Below are 17,144 nucleotides of genomic sequence, written 5' to 3' on the forward strand. Positions count from 1 at the left end.
TAGAGTTCAAAACAGTGGATTATGTCTCTCTCAGCTCTATATAAAGGCATGGATTAAAAATCTGCACCAGAGTGAATCTCTGGCAGCAGCTCCAATTTAGCCAAAGGGAACATTTCTCCTGGGCGGCAAGGCTGTTGGCCAAATCTACACCTAAATTCTATGGCTACAGTTAAAAACCAGTTTTAGCTCTAGCATGCAACTTGACTCATTTCACCCTCCCCCCCCCCCCAAAAAAACCCTCTTGGTCTCTTAGAACCAGAAATGCTAAACATTTTATATATACTGCTGCTATACAGAGTCAAAAAATCTATCATTTAGTTCAGAGTGAAAAATGGAGTTATAAGAATTCAGAAACTGAGAGTGCTGTTTTAAGAATGAAAGTATGTGCCAAATCACTTCCCTTTCCAACATAATTCCATTTCCAAGACTATTGCCCCTGCATGGTATTAAAAATGTAGCTCAGAGTCAGCAAGGTAATTGGGCAGTAGCTGCTACCTGAAATATGTGTGTCACTATTAGGAAAGAAAAAAGTTCAAGTACATTGTTGCCCACAGCCTTTCCTTTAAATTCTCCCTTAAAGGTTCTAAGAAGTGACATGGCTGAAGAATGGGATGGTCTTAGCTATCTATACCTGATGGACTCAGCAACAGCCTGCTCTTTCTGTGACTTCTTCTGTTGTATTACAGAGAATGAATCCTGATCTGGAATACCCCAGGTTAGCCCAGTCCCATCAGATCTTGGAAGCTAAGCAGGGGAGCATTGGCTAGTATTTGGATGGGAAACCTCCAAGGAATATTAGGGGTATGACATGGGACCAGGCAATGTCAAACCACCTGTGAATGTCTCTTACCTTGAAAACCCTGCAGGGTTACCATAAGCTAGCTATGACTCAATAATATTCTCCTACCCCCCTCCCCATATAGAATGAGCAGCATTAAACGACTCTTGAGTTGCAATTTCATTCAAAGGCACACACACACAACTATTCATGAGAAGTCACTTTTGTGAGCATCCTTTTAAATCACACTTATTTGTAGGCACACACAACGCTTCTACCATGCACTTTAACTAAACAGGGGAAATCAGTATCGTTGCTCCCTTACAGCATGCCAAACCACCATAGAATCATAGAGTTGGAAGAGACCTGCCGGATCATCTAGTCCAACCCCCTGCACTAGGCATGACACCCATAACCCTATCACTGACACTGTATCCTGCCCCCACTTGAATCTTCAGAGAATCAGCCTCTCCGTCAGATGGCTATCCAACCTCTGTTTAAAAATTTCCAAAGATGGAGAACCTACCACCCCCTGAGGAAGCCTGTTCCACTGAGAAACCGCTCTAACTGTCAGGAACTTCTTCCAGATGTTTAGACGGAATTTCTTTCAAATTAATTACATCACATTGTATCTGGTCCATCCCGCCGGGGCAAGAAAGAACAACTCTGCTCATCAAACAGTTTACTGAAATCCAAATAAACTATGTCCACAGCATTCCACTGATCCAGCAAGGTACTCACTTTTTCGAAAAAAGAGATAAGGTTGGGCTTACATGACTTGTTCTTGCGAAACCCATGCTTTGTCTTAGAAATCACAGCTCTCTGTTCCAGCTGCTCAAGCACCGACTGTTTGATGATATATTCCAAAATTTTGCCAGCTATAGATGTCAAGCTGACAGGTCGCTAGTTACCCGGAGCCTCCTTTTCCCCTTTCTTAAAGATGGGGACAACATCTGCTTGCCTCCAGTCATCTGGCACCTCATCTGTTCTCCAAGAAGATTCAAAGATAATGGACAGAGATGACATTTGCAAGTTCTTTTAGTACCCTTGATTACTCAAAATCAGAATCTGCAGTTGCAACTCTTGGGTCTCCAAGACCATTAGTGTTTTATGGTTTCTTCTGGAGGCCTTTAATTGTCAGAAACCTAATATTGTATCAAAGACATGGCAAACCACTGTGATTAGAGGGGTTAATGTGAGTGAATTAGGATCAGCGCCTCTACTCTGTGACTGTTCATGTGGCATAATTTTGTTATTTTCTTGCCACAAAACCTAGAAGGAGTCTTGTGGTGTGGTAAACACTAAGTCTTATCCTCTTTAAGTTACCACAAGACACCCTTTTGTTTTTGCCATTTGGTCCTTTGTTTTTGTCACTTAGTCTGAGGGGAGAATGGGGGAAAAGAAGAACAGTGTATGTTGTCTTGAGTTCCTGTGATGGAGGAATAAAAAGTAAATATATGGATGAGTGAGCATGCAGCTTTTTATCTTCCTAAAGCTGGAGGCAAAAATATAGCTGTTTTGGAACAGTAGGCCAGACCCCAGTGGCTGGCAGCAGAACAGAACTCTGATCAGTTGACGAAATTGCTACTGCTGACATATATTAACAAGAGGTTAATTTAAATAGATGTATGGGAAGGAGAATTCTGACAGGCAGGGTTTCAGCCATTACAGAGTGACTGTTACAAGAGTAATGGATGTTTATCCCTTTCCCTGTCACATGACATTTAAAGGCTCAGAAGCTCTCTTCTAGCTAGGATTTGTTAATGCTGTTACTAAGTGATCAGGTTGTCCAGGACAAAGCTGTCTGATTCTCCCCACTCCCTAGGCTTCAAAGTATGATACTCACCAGTAGGAAGATTTGGACATTGTTTCCAGTTTAATAAATTGTAATATTGTGTCTGGTTTTAAAAACAAAAACAAGGTACAATTATCATTCTGAATCAATATGTAATAGTATATAGAGACTGAACCAGTAGTTCGCATATCTATCATACAAATACTTCAGAGGGTCTGAAATACAGTTCAACACAATGTTGTCACAGAGAGAGCTTATTCTTAGAAATACTGCCCAAAACATCCAATTTCTAGGTTAGACACGTGATTGAATCTGACTCTTTTCTAGCATGCCTGTATATCTCAAACCAACTCTTTGAGTGGTCATTTTCTGCACTATAACAACCAAATTTCCCTTCGGTTCCTTATCTAATTCCCAGCACCTCTGAAATTGTTCTGGTAGAAGTGGAGTCATGTTCTGGTAACACAACTGGCATCACAAGGGGGCTTAGATGGTCACATGCTGACCAACAAGAGCTGCCGGAGGGCTAACTCACAGTGGTGGGTTCTTGCTAGGGAATGGAGTATGGAGGAATCAACTGAAGGAGATAAGAGACATAATCTCTTTCCCAGCTCTTCTCTCCCCCTCTGTCCCCTCTCTCCAGCTTTCCCCTTGTAGCTTACTGACCACATACAGTATTTACTCTTGTGTGATTTGGGGGAATTTGGTGTATTTGCTGCAGGATGTACTAAATGAAGGATAGAATTGCCCATTGGGAACAATGGGAAAGGCTTTGAAATCTTCTTCAATATAACAGAATCTGGGAATGTCAATTGACTTGCATAGGATCTACTGAAATATGTTACAGCTAAACTCAGGGTTGGGAAATACCTGAAGACTTTGAAGGTAGAGCCAGGAGTGGGTGGGATTTGAAGTTGGGAGGGACTCAGTGGAGTATAATGCTATGGAATCCACCCTCCAAACCATCCATTTTCCCCAGGCGAACTGATCGCTGGCAATGCGAATGCTGGCAGGGGCTTCTGGGAATTGTAGTCCATGGACATCTGGAGGGCCGCAGTTTGACTACCCCTGCTCCAAACCATCCATTTTCCCCAGGCGAACTGATCCCTTTAACCTGGAGATGAGCTACAATTCGAGGGTATCCCCAGATTCTACGTGTTGACTGGCATCCCTGGTTACAACACAAAACAAGTTGCAATGAAAATGCATAATGGATTTTGGATGAAGGTCTCTGGCCGCAGACAAACTGCTCTAGGACTGGCATGATGGCTTCCAGAGTGGAATTATGACCCCCTTGGAGCAAGAGAGGGATTGTGGGACTGGAATGACAGCCCCAAGAGTAGAATGACAGCCTCTATGATTGAAAATCAGGATAGGGTATTTCATGCTGCTCTAAATTTTGTGATTACAGATGCAGAGCACTGGTTTTAATCACAGGAACCATCACTCCACCCTTGGACTAGTTATTCCAGTCCCACAACACTTCTACTCCCATGTGCCATCACTCCACACTGGGGGCTGTCATTCCAGGCCCCAAACACTTCTCTTACCCCCAGGACCTGTTATTCGACTCTGGGACCTGGCATATTCAATCAGAGTTGGTAAATACCAGGGCCCATTCCGCACAAGGATCAATGTGGCAAATTGCTTGCAGAAAGAAATAACGGGATTTAAAAGTGGAATTCGGCATAACGCATACCTGCCTTTGTAGTGGAATCCAGTAGCGTTTCAATAATTTCCCACAGGTTTCCAGTCTCACCAAAAATTGCTAGAAAGGAAACGATTTTTTTCGTGCTTTGTTCCACCCCTGGCCATCAATCAAACGAGCAGCCAATGGGCGGTTGTTACCATGCTCCGGAAAAGCCCCTTTCCCTTTAAGAACAGTTTTTTTTAAAAAAAGAAAAGAAAAACACACGTTGCAACGAATATGCCTTGATTCCTCCTAACGTAGAGACCCATCTAGCTGGCCGCTGGTATGTGAGCTGCTGATTCATCGTTGCCACGCTCCCCCGAGTGAAAAACAAATCCCCCCCCTGTGCACGGGAACTTGCAAACGGGGCTGTGTTGTGCTTGGTAACTTAGGGGAGCTTTAAAGCAGCTCTGTGGAGGGACTGCAGCCGAAGAAGCCTCGCTGGGTGAATGAAGGCTCGTCAGCTCGTTGCTCTCCGCTCGCTCCGAGAAAAAAAAATGGCGATCGCTTCACCGGAAGTTCAGAGGAGAGAGCCAGGGGGAGGGACTTTGCTGAAACCGCAACAATGGGAACGCACAGAACTTTTTTGAAACTGCTGCAGATTGTTTGCAAGAGTGTAGCGCTTTCCAGAGGGTGAATCCACTTTTGGGAATTTCCCTGGAAGCGCTACAACGAAGCGCTTTTCACGGGTCTGTTTTAGGAGTGTGGCAGATTGTGTGCGACGTCCTGCGTAACTGCAAATTAGTAGCGTTTACAATTTGCCACACTCCTACTACATTTAACTTGTGCAGAATGGGCCCAGGAATTCAGGTGTTGCTGCTTATACCTTTGATAGTGAAAAGCTGACACAGAACTGAGATGGCTTGGTCTTAGCAATCCCCAACGTTTATATATTAAAAAATACTGAGATTTTCTGATGCATTGTACTTTTTAGGATTATCAAATGTGAGATTACATTCTGCTGCATAAATCAGGTATTTTTCTGTTGTTTCTGGTTAATTCTTTTTAATGAAGTAGCATGACCCATGAGATCTAATTTTATATTTGAAACACTACACGTTCACATTCTTTATCATATTGTAACAAAACATTGTCCAGTAATAACCAGCCTTTGCACTGGTTTACTGACAGCATGTACTAGATTGGAAATGAAAAGTGATCAGTGAGGACCACTTGATGTGGTAGTGTTAGACAATGCTAGATTTTGAAAAAAATCATCACTCAGTCATCATGGTCACCGTGTAATCTTGACTGAGACACTGTACCTTTTTCTAACTTCCCTCTTTTGAGACATTTGTTTACTTCATTTGTTCCCATTGTTTCTTTCCAACAGGAACTTAGAGTGAGAAAGGGGGCCTGGTTATAATCTCTTACCTCAGGCCTATAAAAACCTGGACCAGTCCTAACTGGTAGCATGGGAAATGTAGTCCACCAGAAACCTGTCCCAGCAATGGAAACTAACAAATGACTGCTTGGCTCAGGAACAACTCAGAACAGACACTCTCAGCAGAATTGCTTACTGTGTTCAATGAACAGAATTTCCTGCTTCTAGAGGGCTATAGGACAATCAATCAAAGAACTCTTATAGTAAGCATATATAAGAATATGCCTCGCCACTACCAAATAAGTATTGTACAGCCACCTTATAGACTGCTGCCAAAACACAGTGAGGTTATATCCTGGAGCTACTCCCCAGTACTCTTTGTTGAGAGGCCACATGCATCCTGGGGAAGGAAACAGCAGCTGAACAAAGCCCAGAGAACAGACAAAACAGGAAGGAGACTAAAGCTGAAGACCACAGCAAATAAGGGTGGCCTTCAATCATCCCTCTCATTACTAGGCACCCTCCAACCTGTTCTTCCTTCCTTCCCACAGTATCCTCTTCCTGTTTGGCCATTGTTTCAGATTTTGCCACCAGGTGGCCCCAGTCTCTTCACATGAAAAGCCAGGTTTTGTTTTGTTTAATCTCTCTCTCTGGACATAGAACTCCAGCCTTTCCCCAGACATGCTGTTGTGGTGAAATGTGTGAACAGGAAGGTCTTATAGCATGGTCTGTGTAACAGATTATTTGTAAAGCATAGATAAGATAGCAGTCCGAAGGCTGTATTCACTCAGCCAAGACACTCCTTGGATGACCAGTCAGACTCTTAGCCCATTTCAACCCATAGTGTTGCTAGGAAGATGAAAGAGAGAATAGTGAAGACTGCCCTGAGGTCCTCAGATGAGGAGTGGGACCAAAATATGATAATATTTTCATGCTTTCCTTTGCCTGCCTAGCTTAAGAGACAGGATAGGCAATTGTAATGATCTAGAAATACTTTGTGTGTGTTTTTAGAAGAAGAAGAAGAGTTGGTTCTTATATGCCGCTTTCCCCTACCTGAAGGAGGCTCAAAGCGGCTTACAGTCGCCTTCCCTTTCCTCTCCCCACAACAGACACCCTGTGGGGTGGGTGAGGCTGAGAGAGCCCTGATATCACTGCTTGGTCAGAACAGTTTTATCAGTGCCGTGGCGAGCCCAAGGTCACCCAGCTGGTTGCATGTGGGGGAGCGCAGAATAGAACCCGGCATGCCACATTTAATTATACAATTATCTTTTCAGACATCAGTGCCAGTACCAGAAAAGCCCAGAGCTGCCACTTCAATCAAGCAAACAAACTGGTCTTTTAAACAGCAGTTCTGGAGTTCAAAAAGGAAGAAAAAATGCATAATGAGAAAAAGTACCTGCTTAATCTGTACTGTCAAATTCCAGAGCATGGCTCATTTTTTTAAAGGGTGATAGCCCCAAAAGTGGGCAGTCAGGAGGGAGGGAACAGTGCACATTTCTCAGAAATACAAACTACTTATTTTGTTTCCATGACACAATTTCTCCAGGATGCAACTGTCTGTCCCCCTTCATGCTATCAAAAATGATTGGAAAATGCTGACTCGTTTCCATATTTCTCGACTGTAGTCCAAGTGGAACATTCTTGCTGGGTTCATACTAAGACCAGCTGCATAAGGGTGGCTTCCATAGCTGGGCAGATTCATAGGTCAGTACATCTGTAAAGCTGTCCCATGACTATCCTGTTACAGAGAGATGTAGACAGCCCAGGAACCCCCCTTCTCTTCATTTATTAGGTCCAGCAATATTGAATGTCAACAGATCACTGCTTTTCTAGCCAGTTATTCAGTTTGTTTGCTCTTGCACTGCTGTGTTAGCAATCCTGGGGTCATCATCTGGGGATTTACATTGCCTGTCATTCTCTTAGTGCCTTCTGCTATGTGATTGCCTCTCTTCTCCTTCAAGCTATTCCTCTTCTCATTCAAGTTCTCCACCAAATCTGAAACTTTTAAAGTGTTTGTATAACCATGGTGAATCTTGGAAATGATGGGTCCACTTGATGAAGGGCAGATCCATTCAAGGAAACCTGCTTTAGTATGGATAGAGGCTACAGGTAGTTATTTTGGCCCAAAGGTAATCAGCAAACAAAGTCTTTTAAGCTCCTGGTCAGTTATCACCGTCTCCAAACTAACCTCCCTGATCAAAAAGGTGGTGCCAGAACAACTCCAGGCCTTCCAGGGTAACTCATCTGCCTTAGACTCCTTTCGGTCTAGATTCAGACCAACCTACAGAATGCAGACAGGATTGGTGGCTTTAGTCAGTGCCAGCATCAGCACTGGGGGTGAGGGATGTGGGGGTGGGGGATGTGGGTGGAACAGATACTGTGGCCCTTCCCTGCTGTAAAATCATTGTGATTTTTCTCACTTTGCAAACTTCACACCACAGCCACAGTAGAATTCAAAATGGCAACTTTATTACTTTAATGGCATTAAAGCTCATTGTAGCCATAAATACAATTTTAACCCTTCACTTACTTGTTGCTGTTTCTTCAGCACTTACCTTACTATTATAGTGCTGTTCATCTTGTCAGTTATTAGCAGAGCACTCATGAAGATCATACAATCAAGGCTACGGGAACATCACAAGACTAGTAGAGAAGAGCAAGCAGGATTTAGGCTACATCGATCAATGTTCACCATCTGACAACTAGCAGAGGAAAGAATTAGGTGCAGAAAGAGAACTGTCATCGTCCGTATTGACTTCAAATCCGCTTTTGACTGTGTCCACTGGCCTTCTCTATGGAAGGTACTAGAAACTGAAAATGTGCCCTCCAAAATAATCACACTTCTCCAAACAGCATATGATGATTCAGCAAGCCAAGTGCGAATTCGAAATGAGCTTTCTAAGTTCACCATCCAGACTGGAGTGCACTAAGGAGATGTGGCCTCTCCCCTAATTTTTACCATCGTAGTTGATGGCAGTATGAGAACAGTATTCAAGAATAGATGTGGAGTTCAATATGGCCAGAACAACTTTTTGACAGATCTAATGTTTGCAGATGATAGCACCATATTCTCCAATATAGATCAGAGGCTGCTAACATCCTCTATGGCATTGCCTGCATCACCCAGCTTAAAAATAAATGTGGACAAAACCAAAGTCATAACCACAAATGGATCGCTGACAAATGTATACCTCAATGGAGCCCAAATTGAGTAAGTCAAAGAATTTAAATACTTAGGCTCATCTATCACTGAAGTCCATAATAGGATTGGCCAAGGAACATCAGTATTTGCCACACTCAAATGGTGCCTCTACAAGAAGACAAACATCTCTCTCACAACCAAAGTTTGTCTCTTCCAGACACTAATCCTGTCAATCCATATGGATCAGAAACATGTACTTTACCAAAACCTCACATAAACAAACACAATACCTTCCAAATGCAATGCCTGCGAAAGATTCTGGGTGTATTTATGTGATCATAATCGAAATGAAACAATTTGGACAAAATGTTACAACCAACCACAAATTAAAGAACAAATCCAAAAGCGCAGACTGCAATGGTTTGGCCATGTCTGCAGAATGAACACCAGCAGACTGCCTCAAATTCCTCTGGGGAGAACGGCCAACTGAATGGAAGATCCAACAACTGGCACCAAAGAAAACATGGCTTAAACAGATCAAGGAAGACCTTAGAAACCAGCGATTGACTATCCATATGGCCAAAACTACTGCCACCAATCACCAAGAGTAGAAACATATTATAATCAAGGCAAAAAAATCCAGCGGCACCTACAGTAGCGTATTGGCTAAGAGGACAATGTGCCCTACCAATCGCCAGCTAAAGGATAAAAAGAAGTGCTGTCTGTCACATAAATCATTTGTGAAAAGTTCAGTGGGTGTCTAGGGAAGTATTAATGACTGACATGCATGCAAACCATGTTGGAGAGCCCCAATTTAAATGCTGATACTGTCCTCTGAACACTGGAAAGGGAGATAATGTGGTAATAAAGAGGCAGCAGTAGGCATTTAAAAGTACTGAACTTTTTTGTCGTACTGCATTTTAGGAACTTCAAATTATACTGATTTCCATTTCAGATGCTTGCTACAATCCTCTGTAATATTAAGGAGTAATCTAAATAAAAAATCATTCTGATATATTTCTGCAAAAAAACAGCTTTGTGAGTTCTGCCTGGATCTTATAGGGTTTTTTTATTGGCGGGGGGGGGGGGGGTAATCAGACTGTCGAACTCAGGTGTGTCCTGTGTTGTTAACGGTTTTGGGTCCTGAGGTACTCAGGAGCCAAGCATATACAAAAATATTTTTTTTTAAATGAATAATAATATAATAATAATACATATATTTTTATATCCTACCTTTCTTGTGGAACAGTTGTTTTACCAATAGCATCATTTTGGGTCACATAATTTCTTATTTATTATAATTACAATTATGTTATTATATTTGTTGACCGCAACTCCCGGCTCAGCTGGCTCTTATATCGAGAGTTAAAATATAAGCCCAAAAACCCTAAGACCCCCCCCACACACACACTCTCCTGCCCTCCTGTCAGATTCAATAGACCACACGGACTCCATGCCTTGGGGAGGGGAGGGTGCTCAGCGAAGAGCTCTGCATTGAGCATAAGGAGTTCCCTCAGGTATGCTGGGCCCAGACTGTGAATGGCCTTGAAGACCAAACCTTGAACTTGATCCAGAATGCAGCACTGGCTGGATATGAGCTCTCCAAGATGTTCCTGTGAGAACTCTCACAGCTGCATTGTGTACCAGCTGCATCTTGTTTTAGACGTCTCAACTTTTCTAACAAGAACCCTGTACAGAAAAGCAAAAGTACTACTGGTGATATTTTTCACGTTGCCACTTCTGTAGGAACTCTGCCAAAAATAAAACTAATGTTGTAACATGTTTTATTTATTTTGTGGTTGAATTTATGGCCAAACTAGGCAAGATTTATGTTGGTTTCTGGAGCATATAAGAGGAAAAATGAATTCAACTTTGATGAAGGTGGAATGAAAATTGTGGGAAGGAACATTAACAATTTGAGATATCCAAATGACAGCACAATACTGGCAGAAAATAGAGTTTACTTGAAATGACTACTGATGAAGGCTAATGCAGAAAGTGCCCAAGAGGAATTTCAGCTGAACATCAAAAAGACAAAATTAATTTCTACTGGGGAATTATACAGTTTTAAGGTTGAAGAAACTGAAATTTTCAAGAAGTTCTATTCCTTGGCTCCATCACCAACTAAAAGGAAGACTGCCAAGAAATCAGAAGGAAGCTGAAACTGGGAAGGGTAGCCATGAAGGAGCTGAAAAAGATCTTTAAGAGTAAGGATGTATTTCTGGCAACCAAAAAATCAAGTTACTTCATAAAATGTATTCCCCATTACAATGTATGGGTGTGAAAGTTGGAGAACAAAGAAAGCTGACAGGAAGAAAGTTGATTCATGTGAAACATGATTCTGAAGGAGAGTTTTATGGATACCACGGGCTACCCAAAAGACATATAAGTGGATTCAGAATCAAATCAAGACTGAATTCTTCCTAGAGGCTAAAATGACTAAACTGAGGCTATTGTACTTTGGTCACATTGGGAGAAGATAAGAGCCACTAGGAAAGACAAGAGTGCTAGGAGAAGTTGAAGGTAACAGGAAAAGAGAAAGATCCTACATGAAATTGATTGATTCTATAAAGGAAGCCACGGGCCTCAGAAAGAGCTGAGCAAGGCTGTTAACAATAGGACATTCTGAAGCATATTAATTCATGGTATTACAATAAGTTGAAAGTGACTTGATAACATAACAACAACACATACACATCCATAGAGGACCCCTACTGAGATTGGAGGCCCTTCCTTCCTCTCACACACAAATCATCCCTGCATACTCAGCCTGTTTTTCCAGTCTCAAATGGCCCACTTAAGGTGCTTCTTCTTATATTTTGGGAAATGTACAGGCAATAGACTGAGTACACTCATAAAACCTAATGTTGAATGCACAAGTTTGATGTATATGTTGACCTATGCAGGGCTTTGGCCTTTACTCAGTGTTGAATGAACCTGTGGAAAAGAAGGCTTTAGTTGAAATAGGACAAACAAGGATAGGTGAGTAGATTGCCCAAACTGTTATCTGGGAATTAGGATAAGAATTTATAGGACTTGATGGGTCAGTGGAAGTTCACAGCTGTGAGAGTGGGACCCAAAGGACAGCAGATGCTCATGCAGAAAATGACAGTAAATATTTTTTTACTCTTTCCTTTATCAGCAAATATTTCCCACAGTTAAACTTCCTCTGAGGAGCTGAGCTCTTCAGACTAGGCCTTCATCTTTATGTTATGTGGTTCTAGAACACAGTGCAAATTGTTTACAAAATAATCCACTCATGTTTTGCAAAGATGGTCCTGTGGATAGGCAAATGCTGTTGGCCGTTGCCAGCGCACTGTCTCTCAAAGTTTAATACAGCTACAACACTCTTGGATGGAATCTCCTCAGAGAAGGATGCATTCCAGCTCATCTAAAGCATGGAGGATGAGAGCAGGAAAGGGAACTTGTGGATGTTTAACCCTCTACCTTCCAAGTCCACTGTGCTCTGTGCTTGCCTCACCTTGTGATGATGCAGTCTGGGAAATGGTTGCTGTCCCCTGGACCTCGGCTCTCTAGACTGTGCCTCTACCACAGCAGTGTTCCCCTTCTTATGCCACCCCAAACAACTGCTGGTGTCTTAGAGGGAGAGACAGCTCTGTGGGAAGCAGTTTACATGTTTTTCATTAGGATCTACAATTCCTGAGGCTAGGCCCCAAAGGACCCATTTCCTGATATTGTGAGACAAGCTAATAGCTTGACAAGATAACAGTTGATTTCTTCTGCCTGACTTGTTTCCTGGGCTCCAGCATTAATTACTTTAACATACCCCATCCTGGAAACAGTTACAAAATACTATTGTGGTCTTTAAAATGTTAGAAACCTCTCAAGGCCTTCTGTTCAATGAAGACGATGAATGACCAGCCCAAATTTACTGCCATCTTGCAATCATATCAAAGCATTTCATATTCTTAGGAACACTTTGGTAAGTGATTGGGGCTTTTGAATATAGATTACTGAAGTGCTGTTACCTTTCTGAAAGCTTGACGGGCAAGTAGCCTTTCCTCCTTTTATCACTTCTCAGGCTTCTTTTGACTTCTGCTTAATGCACAAGCATTTATCTAGCATTATCAATTTTCCTTTGTCATTGCACTAGCATGTCTGAAACAGCTTCACCAACTAAATTTCTGCATAGGATGGAGCTATTGAAGGCACCAAAGCACTACTCTGAAAAGATAGCAGACCTAATAGTAAATACCACTGTTGGGCTTGACATTTTAAAAACACACACAATATTATTCCAGATAAAGACAGGCATGCTATTGATTTTTAAATAAACATCCTATGGAGAAATACTAGCAATATGATGGTCTTAAAGTAAAGGAAGTCTCTTCAAATAAAGGTCACTCAATAACTGTATCTCTTTCAGTCCCTGATCCACATCTTCCTGTGCCATTAAAATTCTACACTTTCCTTGCTTGAATGCTGCACTCTGCATGCTCTCTGGCATTGTTTCTTGTTGGCTCATTTGGCTGAGATAAATTGGGCAGGAGATGTGACTTTTGTAAAGGGAAGCAGACCAAGGGGGAAGTGGCTAATTAGTAAATCAAAGCCTGGGAAATTAACTTAGGGAAGGAAAGGGGAGGAGCTGAGAACTCGCCCTGGTCATCCCCATAGGCCATTATTATCCTCCTAGGAAAAGTGAGAGAAGCAGGGGAAGCAAAAACAACAACTGTTGGCCTTGGCATAAATACCTAAGGAGGTGGAGGAAATCAGATACAGCACAGTTGTTTAGGCCTTATCTAAACAATCCACCATTGTCATTTGCAGCCTGCTAAACGAGAGGATGTGATTTTAAAGGGATCTAATCCTTGCCTTCAGTAGGAATAAATTGTTAGAGGCTTATGGTTCCAGTGAACATGGCCTTTCAGTTGTTGCTTTGCTACAGGTTTCAGACCAGCTAGACAGAGAACTGCTCTTACCTTTAATTCAGTGGATCTAGAAGAAGGCTGAACAGAAATACTGTCATTACTTATATGGCAATTGAACAAGGAGGAGGCCCATATCTTTAATTAGAAACAGGACTTATGCTAGAAGTGTAGTGAGTGGGTTAGGAGGGTAAGAGGATTTAAAGAGCAACGGCACCTTTTCTCAGGGGTCTCCCAAACACTGAGGGGGAAACTGGTGGGAACTGGCATAATCTTATATATGAGTACTGGCACTTAAAAACAACAACAACACTGCTTATACCTAATTTAGAGTCCAGTGGAACCTTTAAGACCAACAAAGTTTGCTTAGACCTGAAGTCCAAGATGTTCTAATTCTAAGAGGACATTTAAACAGACAGGAAGCAGTAACTGGAGGAGGAAGATAGAAACTCAGATGACCAGTACTTCTCAATATAGTTGTGTTAGTGGTTTCAGCCATAAAACAGTTTAAAATTGTCCTTATCCCCCCCCCCCTTTCAATTTCTCCACAAAGCCACTGGGTAATCCAGGAATTTGGAATGAATTGTCACCAATACATAGATGACATTCAGCTCTATCTCTCCTTTCCATCTAATCCGCTTGAGGCAATGGGATTCTGAACCTGGTGATTGTGGCCTAGCTGAAAGCCAGTAATCTTAAACTTAAGCCAGATAAAACAGAGGTGTTGCTCACCAACCATCTGGCTATCGGGGGACTGAGGAATCAGCCCATCCTTGACAGGATGGTGCTTTTGTTGGTGCCCTCAACAAGGGCCGGAGTTTTCTCTTTCCTGGCCCCCATCTGGTGGAACTAGCTCCTTGAAGAGATCAGGGCCCTGCTTGAACTCCCACAATTTTGTAGGGCCTGCAAAAGGGAGCTCCTCCACCAGGCATTTACCTGAGACTAACCAAACCCAAATAACATCCACAGGTTCCCCTCAGACATCCCCTCCATGGCCTAAGCCAGTCTGACCTGTCTGAAGGCCATAGCCAAGTTACCATTCCTGTTATCTTGTTGATGTTTGACCATTGAAATTTTGTTACTCAGAACTACTGTTGGATTATTGTTGATGTATTGACCTATGTTAGGTCATTCCATGTATTCCCCCCCACCCCCCATGATGTTATATGTAAACTGCCCTGAACCATATGAAAGGGCAGTATAAAAGTCAATCAAACAAACACATCCAAGAACACCCTAAATTGCAAATCTTTTTCTTCAAGGGAACTGCAAGCCCATCTGGAACACATGACATCTTAAGTTCCAAGTCAGACCTCCTAGCCACCAGCTGACTTCTATCATATCAGAATTAAGTTTCAATTGATTAGGCTGCATCCTCTCCAAAACTGCCTTCAGGCACCAGTTTAGGATTTCTTTTATCCAACTAATTGATGTACCATCTGTGGCCTTTCTTGACAGGCAGGATTTAGCCACAGTCATTCATGCTCTGAATGTATCTAGATTAGACTGCTGTTATAGACTTCACATGAGGCTATGTCTAAAGACAAAAGTTTTGATTGGTGCAGAATACAGTAGCCAAATTGCTGACTGATGTCTCATTTGGGAAATGTACTTCTTTCAAATTGAAATAATTATACTGGCTGTCAGTTTACTTCCAGACCCAAAGTTATTTCTGTTAAAGTCCTAAATGGTATAGGACTGGACAATTTAGACCAGTGGTCCCCAACCTGCGGGCCGCGGCCCGGCGCCGGGCCGCAAAGGCCATGGCGCCGGGCCGCGGCTCCCTCTCCCCGCCCCCCCCCCCCCCGCAGTAAAAAACTTCCCCGGCCGCAAGGTTGCGGCCCGGGAAGCTACTTACTGCGGGAGGGCGGGGAGAAGGAATGAGGGCCGGGCTGCGCCCGTGCAGGCCGCGCCGGCGCGGCCCGATCCGCGGGCGCGGCCCGCGGGTGCGGCCCGATCTGCGGGCGCGGCCGGGCGCGGCTCGCGGGTGCGGTCGGCGGGCGCGGCCGGGCGCGGCTGGCGGGCGCGGCTGGCGGGCGCGGCCGGGCGCGGCTGGCGGGTGCGGCCGGCGGGCGCGGCCGGGCGCGGCCCGATCCGCGGGCGCGGCCGGCGGGCGCGGCCCGAAGCGTGGGCGTGGCCCGCGCGGGCGCGGTCCCTGCGGGCGCGGCCCGATGCCCTGCCGGTCCCCAGCCTAAAAAAGGTTGGGGACCACTGATTTAGACTATTTCTGCATTGGGTTATCTGCCCCAGGTTCCATGCTGCTTCCCCACAGAGCTTATTTGTTTGATTTATAGGCTGCCTCTCCCAGCCAAGTATTAAGAAGAAGAGTTGGCTTTTTATACCCTTCTTTTTACTACCTGAAGGAGTGTCTCAGAGAAGCCTACAATAGCCATCCCACAACAGATACTCTGTGAGATCGGTTGGATTGAGAAAGCTCTGAGAGAACTCTGACTGGCCCAAGGTCACCCAGCTGGGTGCAGGTGGAAGACTGAGAGATCAAACCCAGTTATCCAGATTAGATTCTAACTGCAAGCTGCAATTGTCCACCTCTTGGAGTTTCCTGGCTTCCCCCCAGTCCTTCTCAAACCTGCTTTCCTGAGAACTGTTGGGAAAGATTGCAGTAAAGCCTGGATGTCTGTCATGTTGGCAGCAAAGTTCAGAGAGGCAGCAATTCTCCCTGTCCCCGCCATGGCCATTTAGTCCCTGCTACTGGATTTTTTGTTTTAATTGGCAATAGAAGAAATTTTAAATATGAAAGCTGGGAATTCAGAGACTTAGTTACGCATAATTTTACAATTAGATTTTCTATTCTTTTTTTAATAAAGGAAAAGCCTCATTGTCCCAGAAGAGGTTGGATGGCCACTGCTGGAGGACTGGGGGAGGGGAACCTGCCATGTAGAAGCCCTGCTGCTGCTGTGATGAATCTGTCTTCTGTGACTGCACCAGCAACAGGGAAACCACACAAGCCTGTCCCTGTAAGGAAACCACCGTAAATGACCTTCTATTCCTGCCGGTACTCCTTGATCAGTTAAGCTGTGTCCTACCTTAGTACATTTTCCGAGGTATAGTAGCTGGGCCTTCTTTGTGATATGGAATGTCCTCCTCCACAATATTTTGCTTGGCACAAACCTGTCATACTTTCAGCATGCAGCAAAGCTTTTAAGTGAGGTCCATTTAAACAAAGTGTCTGACTTTCCAACCGTTGGGTTATTCTAGTGTCTTTGGAAAGTATTTCCTGATAAGTAGTACCTCAGTTTCCATGATCTGGTCTGTTATTTGGGTCTGCATCTTCTAAGCAAATGCTTTGCTTGTATCTGGAGACAGAGGCCATACTGGGGAAGGAGGGTAGAGGCAGAGATTCAGCCTGATGGACAACATGCCTGGCTTGCGAGACAAAATGACACAAATGCATTGGTGGTACTGACAGGCAGGACTGAGGACAACTGAGGCAGAAGCAAAGACTACTATTGTGTGAAAAGCAAATTACCTGCTTTATAGCCTGAGTTGTTAGAGGCAGGGAATAGATGCT

At 43.6% G+C, this 17,144-nt stretch overlaps 1 long non-coding RNA gene across 3 annotated transcripts in view; it reads right to left on the reverse strand.

Moving 5' to 3' along the window:
• LOC143830194 (uncharacterized) overlaps positions 1-17,144 on the reverse strand; it is a 96,545-nt gene that overhangs the window by 1,206 nt on the left and 78,195 nt on the right. The window contains exons 3-6 of one of the 3 annotated variants that reach the window (XR_013228380.1): positions 16,660-16,947; positions 8,143-8,230; positions 2,625-7,868; positions 243-1,761 (exon numbers count right to left, since the gene is read on the reverse strand). This is a non-coding gene — a long non-coding RNA (uncharacterized LOC143830194). Of the gene's footprint in view, positions 1-242; positions 7,869-8,142; positions 8,231-16,659; positions 16,948-17,144 lie in introns of those variants that run through there. The other 2 variants (XR_013228378.1, XR_013228379.1) reach the window with 2 other exon arrangements.

Source organism: Paroedura picta, chromosome 2 (assembly GCF_049243985.1).
Source record: "Paroedura picta isolate Pp20150507F chromosome 2, Ppicta_v3.0, whole genome shotgun sequence".
Lineage (NCBI taxonomy): Eukaryota > Metazoa > Chordata > Lepidosauria > Squamata > Gekkonidae > Paroedura > Paroedura picta.